This window comes from Bos grunniens, chromosome 11 (genome assembly GCF_055505025.1).
Source record: "Bos grunniens cultivar Pamir isolate PY7600 chromosome 11, Bosgru_T2T1.0, whole genome shotgun sequence".
In the NCBI taxonomy this organism is placed as follows: Eukaryota; Metazoa; Chordata; class Mammalia; order Artiodactyla; family Bovidae; genus Bos; species Bos grunniens.
The window spans coordinates 62,097,183-62,106,337 of NC_141175.1; the positions used below are offsets into that span (position 1 = coordinate 62,097,183).

General features: G+C 46.3%; 1 pseudogene; it reads right to left on the reverse strand.

Annotated features, from left to right (window-relative positions):
* Positions 1 to 235: 235 nt before the first annotated feature.
* On the reverse strand, positions 236 to 1,860 carry LOC147363216 (E3 ubiquitin-protein ligase makorin-1-like; annotated as a pseudogene).
* Between the last annotated feature and the right edge of the window lie 7,295 nt (positions 1,861 to 9,155).

A 9,155-nucleotide genomic window follows, 5' to 3' on the forward strand; every position in this document is an offset into this window, starting at 1 on the left:
GTTACAAAAAAACTAACTTGCAGATTTATTTTTGTAACTTTTTTAAACAGAGAAAACAACATACTCCTCGGGGAAAGGTGAGGGGTTGAGAAGACAGGCCTTGGGTAAAGATGACTACTACAGCACCTGGAGTTGAGAGGCCTGCCTAGGAAAGCGGCCCTGGGCTCGACCACCACCCTGGAGGCCCACTACCATCTGAGGTTCGGCAGATCGGTTCATGCACCCCGCTGAGCTGCTATAGATCCAAGTCATAAAAATCTTCCAGCTCATTGTGAAACAAGTCCCACTTATCTTCAGAGTCTGTCAGGTCATCGTCCCCACCTGCAGCTAAAAGCATAAGCAGCATCTTGCCCAGCTCAAAGGTGACAACCTCCTCTTCATTGTTAAAAGGGTTGCCGTTCTCTCATTCCTCGATGAGCTCCCAGAAGTGGTTCCTTCACTGGGCCCGGTATCTGCTTGCTGTTGCTACTTTCTGTCTCTGTGACTTCTCTCTAGGGCCATCAGGGTACTGCTGCTGCTGCTAAGTCGCGTCAGTCGTGTCCGACTCTGTGCGAGCCCATAGACGGCAGCCCACCAGGCTCCTCTGTTTCTGGGATTCTCCAGGCAAGAATACTGGAGTGGGTTGCCATTTCCTTCTCCACATCAGGGTACACATGCTTGTAAAAACAGTTTGCTCCAAATGAGCAGCTCCCAGGGCCTTCATCAAAATACCTGCCCACCTTGTTGCTCATTGCCTTGTTGCTCCTTGCATTTCTGAGTGAGTTTCTGCTTCTCTTCTTTCTCCTCCACCCAGTACTCACTTGAAATGACAAAGTTAGATGTGATCCAGCTTTCTGGGCAGGACTTTACGATCTTGCTCTCAAATTGCTTAGCACTCCCCCACTTGCAAATACACTTGAGACAGTAGGTGTGGTTGCAGTTGGAGAGAATCCCGAAGTGGCACTCGCTGGGGTTGGCTTTCTTGTAGACTGCCTCCATGCAGATGCCACACACCATGTCCTTGCTGCTCTGCACCGTGAACAAAACTCCATGTCCTTCTCATTGGCCTCGATGCAGGATTTTATAGGCTGTGACCTCTGGGCAGCATCCACAGGATGGAGGACCGGCAGCTCACACATATCACACGCGTCTCCATGCAGATACGCAGGGTTCTCCCCATAGTGGCAATCCCCCACCGCGGCATAGGGCGAGAGCTGCTTCTTGGTCTCCACTGCACTTTGCTCCTTCTCCAAGTCTTCCTTGGTCACTGAGCCCTGCAGGGGGGCTTCAGTGGAGGAAGGGGCAGTCTGGTCACAGTAGGGCTGCCCTGGAACAAACTCGATGGTGTTCACTCAGTCTTCTGAACCAGTTCCTACAGTTGCAAAACTTGAATTTCTTGACTCAGCCTTGCCCATATTCATTTCAATGGTTGGTCCAACTGATGAGAGACTCCAGGAAGCAGCAAGGGATGAGTTTGCAGTTAGATCTGTAGCAGTTGCTTCTTCCTGTTTCAGTGGCTTGCTATGTTCATATCTGGAGTGGTCTCTGTAAATACAGTACCCTTACTGAAAATGCTTGCACACTATACCATATGGACTGTCAGAGAGGTCGTGTGAGTAGCGACAGTTGTCTCCTTCCTTACAAACCCCATGCCTGAAATACCATCAGGGTTTCTGGTTTGTTTGTCATGCCTTTTGTCTCTCAGTCTTCACATGATATCCCTCCTTGCCAGCCCATCTCTACATCTGCAGGTGAACTGCTTAGTCCAGCCGTTGTCACTGCCTATTCCTTTACCTTTAATCCAGCTGTGTTTTCACACTCAGTACTGCAGTTTTAGAATTTAATTGTATACTCACCTTTACCTTTACTTTGCATTTTCATGTTAGTAATTAGCCTCTGTTCACTTCAGCTTGAAGAACTCTTTCAACGCTTCTTGTGAAGCAGGACCAGTGGTGATGAACTCCCTCAGCTTTTGTTTGTCTGGGAAAGTCTTTCTTTCTCCTTTTTTTCTGAAGTACACATCTTCTGGGTAAAGTATTCTTGGTTGGACCTTCTTCCCTTTCTTCATTTTGAGTATGTTATTTTGCCATCTCCAGATTGCAGAGTTTCAGCTGAGAAATCTAATTGGAGCCTTATCACATTTTCCTTACATATGAGGAATTTTTCTTTTGCTGCTTCTAAAATTCTTTCTTTGATTTTTATTAATGCTCTCTTCCCCCTGCCATGCATGCTCAGTTGTGTCTGACTCTTTGTGACTCCATGAACTACAGCCCACAAGGCTCCTCTGTCCATGGGATTTCCCAGACAAGAATACTAGAGTGGATTACCATTTCCTTCTCCAAGGGATCTTCCCAACCCAGGGATTGAACCTGAGTCTCCTGCATTGGCAGGTGGATTCTTTTACGACTGAGTCATCTGGGAATCCAGTGCTATCTTGGAATAGACTTTTTTGGGAACTATGAATTTCATGAACTTGGATGTCCACATCTCTCCACAGCTTGGGAAGTTCTCAAGAATTAATATTTTAAATGCGCTTCCTCTCTTCTCTTTCTGGGACTTCAGTTACTGTAGATGTTTCCTTTAATTGTCTCCCATGGTTCATGTATACTTTCTCCCCCTCTGTCCATTCTTTTATTTCCTTTGTTTTCTCCTGAAAACAGGTCAAACTTCCAGTGACCTGTTTTTGACTTCTCAAGGTCTTTTTCTTCTACTCGGTCAAGTCTGCTGTTGCTCCCTAGGGCATTTTTCACTTTATTCCCTGTAGTTTCCAAGCTCCAGAATTTGTTTACTTCTTTTTTATAATTTCTATCTTTCAGTTAAGTTTCTCATTTTGTGTGTGTATCAGTTCCTTGATTTTGGACTGTCTTTTTGTGTTTTCTTGCAGCACCCTGAGCTTTCTTAAAACAACTATTTTGAATTATTTATCTGGCAAATCACAGATCTCCGTTTCTTTGGTGGTGTCATGTTTCCTTGTTTTTCCATGCTCCTTAAAGTCTTGCGTTGCTGTCTTTGCATTTGAAGAGTCACCTCCTCCAGTCTTTACTCACTGGCTTCAGAAGACTAACACCTTCCATCGGTTTTGCTCAGGATTCTGAGATTTCTCAGTCTTTTCTATGGATATCCTTGCTTCACACTTCTTGTTTCCTTTTGGAAGGAATTCTTAGAATTGTGTTCTTTGGGCTTTCCAGGTGACACAGTGGTAAAGAAGCTGCCTGCCAATGCAGGAGACCTGGGTTCAATCTCTGGGTGGGGAAGATCCCTTGGAGAAGGAAATGGCGACCCAATCCAGGATTCTTGCCTGGGAAATCCCATGGACAGAGGAACCTGGTGGGCTATAGTCCATGGAGTTGCAAAGAGTCGGACATCACTGAACGATTTAGCACACCTGTATCTTTAGATCCTGCAAAACTGAACTTCATGCTTCCCCTCTGGTGGTGCCAACTGCTCAAGCGTGTGTGTGTTTCTCCCGGTCTTGCAGAGTCTGACTGGCTTTCTACATGTGCTCACCAGCCATCTGCAGAGGCTCACACTTTCCTCCCCTGGAGGCACGCCCAGGGAGCCAGGCACAGGGTGTGGCACGTGGAGGTGCTTGTGGACCAGCGGGGGTGGGGGGAGGTTGCAGGCAGGGTGTCCCTTGTGGCTCGTGGGAGTCTTCCTGTTGGAGATGATGAGGTGAAGAGCAGGGTCTGCTTCCCTCTGGCGCTCTCTGAGAGCTCTGGCTGCTGTCCTCCCAACCGCTCCTCACCCCCATCATGCCACACGCTGCGGTGTTCTGCAAGGGACGCAGATGAAACGGGCCTCCCTGGCAGTGCTGTGCACTGACCTGGAAGAAAGGCATTCACTCATCTCCTTTCGCTTTTCTCCTGAGAAAGATCGTGGACCTCAGTCCTGGCCCTGAACTGTGACCCTCGGGGAAGAGGTGACTTGGTAAAGTGGTACTGTTCCTCTTACTAGTGTGCCCAAGGCTCAATGTTTGTGCCAGTGACATGTTGGAACCCTTCTGCACTTCCACAAAGGTTCTCTCACTGGTGGGTAATTATTAAAATTGGTGTTCAATACTTTATATTTAAAATGGGTAACCAACAAGGACCTACTGTATAGCACATGGAATTCTGCTCAATGTTATGTGGCAGTCTGGAGGGGAGGGGAGTTTGGGGAGAGTGGATACATACACATGTATGGCTAGTCCTTTTGCTGTTCACCTGAAACTATCACAGCATTGTTAATCAGCTATACCCCAATACAAAATAAAAAGTGTGTGTGTGTGTGTGTTTTTAATTGGTATCCTTTGTGGAGAAGATTTTTAGAAAATACCCATTCCACCATTTTGATGATGTCTGTCTCCCATACCTGCTCAGTCATTTCTAATATTCCCCTTAGGATAAAGAATGCTGAGATGAGCACTATTGTGTCTAAAGCCTTTCCCTACATCCAGGATTATTTATCTAGATTATTTCTTCAAACAGACATGACTCACTGCAGAGGAAGAGCAGTTATAAGGGTACCGAGACATCCTGCCAAACCACCCTCCTGAAAGGTTCTGCCAATTTTCAGTTCTGCCACCACGAGGCAATCCTGTTTCTTTAATTTCCCTCCTTATCACTGAGAATTACCTGAAAACATCTGCTAATTTTATGGGTAGTTTCCTGTGTTTTCTGATTTCAAGTTTGCTCATAGTGTCCCACTTGTCCTCAAATAGGTAAGCTTGCGTATCTATAAGGCACGGAGAAAGTACTTCTCACTTTGCTTTTGTTCAGTGATTGTTAACATAAAAAATTAAAAACACACATTGTGTTCCTTTCCCTGTGATGTATACAATTATTTGTATGTGTGAGTGCGTGCTAAGTCACTTCAGTTGTGTCCGACTCTGTGTGACCCCATGGACTGTAGCCCTCCAGGCCCCTCTGTCCGTGGGATTCTCCAGGTGAGAATACTGGAGTGAGTTGCTATCCTCCAGGGGATCTTCCTGAGCCAGGGATCAAACACAAGTCTCTTATGTCTCTTGCATTGGCAGGCGGGTTCTTTACCACTAGCGACACTTGGGAAGCCCAAAATTATTTGCATACCCATTTTCAAATGAAAATCACTAGCTGGTTATCTCAAAAATGAACCAGTGTTCGATCAGACATCATTAGTATTCATACCAGAACCACCATGATCTTCATCATGAAACATCAAGATGCCCAACCTGCAGGAAGAGTTGGAACAGAGACAATAACTCTAGAAACAAAGAGCACAGCACTTTAAAAGTCCCATAAAAGCACCCATTTCTCTTTCTGCGCACCTGCTTTCACTGGTGCGTTCAAATTGAAAGGCGTTTATAGCGAGCCCCGGAGCAGTGCAGGCCAGATGTGTGAGACAGTCATTGCCTCAGCCTTCGGCTTGCCTAAAGAATTGTAGGTGAGAAATGCCATTTACCGTCTGCCATGGAGGGAATAAGGGCAGCTCTTGTCTTTTGTGCATCTCCAAGTCGTTCCTTGCTCTCATGCTTTGGCACTGGTATCTACACAAACACGGCAAGATACGTGATCTGGGGAGAGAGGCTCCAGTAAGGATGAGCATATGTTAACGGTTTTAGCCCAAACAGTGTTTTTTGTCTTCTGTCTTTGGAAATGGTCTCCGTTCAGCCTTGCCACCAGTCTCTTGGGGTAAGAGGGCGCCTTGAAGGAGACAGAGTTGAGCCCAGGAGAGCCTGTGGGTTTGTAGTTGGACTTAAACCCAGGATTCTCTTTTAACCCAGGGTTCTCCCCCTTGTGACGCCAGAAAGTCTGTTTCATTTCTCATCTGAGATCCAGGGGCAACACCTTAATTCTGATGCTCTTTCCTTGGTGGCTGGGGTGGTGCTGTGCCTTCAATGGGTTTCTTTAAATTGCACGGATTTACACCTCCATCCAAAGGACCCCTTTTACCTACTCAGTGGCACAGTCCAAGGATAGGGATGAAGTGGGTGTGGAGCTTTTCATCTCGTGGGGCTGCATATATTTGACTGGTAAAAATGATGTGATTTGCAATTCATCTTTAAAAAAAAATCATTATATGATGATTTTTAAAAATTTCTTATTTTTTTTGCAGCACTGCATAGTAGGTGGGATCTTAGCTCCCCGACCAGGGATCAAACCTGCACCCCACGCATTGGAAGCACAGAGTCTTAACCACTGGACTGCCAGGAAAGTCCCTGCAATTCATCTTTGTATGAGACAGCAACCTTAGTCACCATCAGTTGGAAAGCTAGTTGGGCAGGAATCTCTGTTGCCAGGATTCAGATCTAGTTTCATTCAGCTCACTTACAGGTGTGTAGCATCTCTGAGCACATGGCCAGCCATGCTCACTGTGGCCCAAGGAGCTCTGGCCACTGGGCCTGCAGAAAGTGGAGGGCGGTTGGAGGCGGCTTCCACTCAGCAGAGGGCTGGCGTTGTGGGCACCTGGATCTTATTGTGGGCAGATGGAGATGGCCTCTTTAAGAAAGAAAACAACAGAAATTAGTGGTAGGAAAAGTCTAGACTGTGTCATAACAGAGGCTGATCCTGGCTCCACATTAATTTGCTTTTTGTTTTGAGGAACCTTCTTAAATGCACTGAAGATTCTCTCAAGGTCTGTCTTCTTATCTGAACAACAGGGATAAAAAGTCCGATACATTGCAAAGTTTTTCTGTATCAAATGAGATAATAAGTGGGAAATGTGTGTGTACTCACTTGTGTCCAACTCTTTGCAACCCCATGGACTGTAGCCCACCAGGCTCCTCTGTCCATGGGATTTCTCAGGCAAGAATACTGGAGTGGGTTGCTGTTTCCTTCTCCAGGGCACCTTCCTGACCCAAGTACTGAACCTTCGTCTCTTGTGTCTCCTGCTTTGGCAGGCAGATTCTTTACCACTGAGCCACCTGGGAAGCCCAATTAGTGGAAAATGCTTGGTAAAGTCAAATCTGTGTGCAAGCTGGTGTGTGGGTTTCTGCTTCCCTAAATCTTATATCCTCTTGCCTCTGCACTGAGACTTTTCACCCTCCTTCCCCAGGTGCGCTGTGGAGTTCCTTCAGAAATGTTAGGCAACAAGTTCTAAATCTTGACAATATAAAAATAAAAATTTACAAGGCTGGGAAGAGAAAACAAAAAGAATAAGAAGGTGCTAATGGCATCATGTTTCATAACAGGGAGTAATTCCATACTCTTTAGAATGGAAATGTCATGTCGGGGAGTTTGTAATTTCCTCGATTCTGTCTCATTGAAACAAAAATTTGAAGCGATGGACCAGCATTACAGCCCTCGGACAGACCAGCGTTACAGCTTTCAGATGGACCAGTGTTACAGCTCTGTGTTACAGACCAGTTTTATTTAGAAAGTAAAGGAAAGTACATTCTCGAGGCATGAGGGCATGACGACCCAAAAGACGCGAAAAGAAGAGAGGCCCCGGCCCAATTTTGGTTCCTCTTTTTATGTTTTTTCTCCTCCCTCTGGGCCTGCCCTATGTAAATTGGGCCAGCCAGGAGTGCTGTTTGTTTTTCCTGAGGTCCTCACTCCAGTCCTTGGACCTTCCTTTGTTCAGTTTTCGTGGGCTTTTCCCTTCCTTGCCTTTTAGCCACCGCCATTCTGGACTTCTTTTCTAACTACCTAATAGAAACATAACTGAGAAACTACCGAAAAAAAAAAAAAAAGAATGAAAAGAAATGTTAGGTGAAGGTGATTCTCTCTGGAAGGCCTCTTAGAGGAGTCAGCTCCCCGGGGTAAACACTGCAGGTGTGCAATACAATATTCTTCTTCCTGTAGTGTTAGTGTCTGAATCGTGGTAACTCACACCCCTTAACTCCTTGCATCTCTGACACAGGAGGAGAGAATTACCTTTGCACTAGTCTCCCCTTCTGGGAGGAAATTGTTGTTTTGTGGTTGGCTAGAATTAGGCAGAAGAAGACATTAGTAGCCTGCATGGCAAGACATAAAATGGGATTTGGCCCCTCAATCTATTGTGAAATTAGGAGACCAATAAAACAGAGAGCAGAGAACACAACTCACAGAAGGGAAAGATGGATGTGAGCAGATGGTAATGGGATGACTGGTGGATGCAACAGCCTGAGAGCAGAAATTGTGAGAGTGTCTCCTAATTCAGGACTCAGACTGTACCTGGAAGTGTGTTTTCTTTAGGACTGTGTGGTTCAAGGGCTTCCCTGGTGGCTCAGGTGGTAAAGAATCTGCCCACAATGTGGGATACCTGGGTTGGAAAGATTCCCCTGGAGAAGGGAATGTCTACCTCTTCCAGTATTCTTGCCTGGGAAATCTCATGGACAGAGGAAGGAGCCTGGTGGGCTACAGTCCATAGGGCCACAGAAGAGTTGGGCATTACTGAGCAGCTAACGCACCCAACATGCTTCAAAGTCAAGTTTTCAAGCTAGGTTTGAAGCTGAATCCAGTCTCTGTACCCCAATACAGATTTAATTCTTGGAGACAGAGTTTTGGATGAAGTCGAAAAGAATAACTTTATTGCTTTGCCAGGCAAAGGGGGCCACGGCTGGCTAAAGCCCTAGAAAACTGTGTCTTGCCCTGGATGGGTAGTGAGGAGTGTCATAGTCAAGGTTCAGAGAGGGTGGTCAGCTCTGGACATTCTTCTGATTGGCGGGTGGTGAGGTAAGTGGGAGTCAGCATCATCAGCCTTCTGGTTCCAACAGGTCTGGGGTCTTCTTGCTTGTGGGCAGCAGACAGTTAACCTCTCCCACCTGGTGGGGGTTTCAGTGTCTGCAGAGCAGCTCTAAGGTACTGTTGTGTGTGTCCCTTGACGGGGAACCAGGACCTGCCCCCAAGGCTGCACTATAGTTTCTTGACTGCTCCTCCCTTGTCTCTGCATCCCCTCTCTTCTCTGATAAGCAACTGTTTGAACTGGCTCTTTGGAACTCAGGGAAGGTCCTAGAGGCTGAATGCAGCCTATTTCCTGTAATCAAGAAAGCAGGGTCGGGGGGAAGTGGGGGACTGAGAAAGGCTTTTGTGCCCACAGGATCCTACACAGTACCAGGTTTTAAAATAAACAAAGCAAGAATGACCCTGGACTGGGCACAGGGTCATTCCTTCCAGCTACTCACTCAATGGTGCTTAAACTTCCTTTTAAAGAATCTTTACATTTTGATCTACTTTTAAGCTTGCAGAAAAGGGTTTCTGTATATCCTTTAACCCCACTCCCCTAAATGTGAACATCTT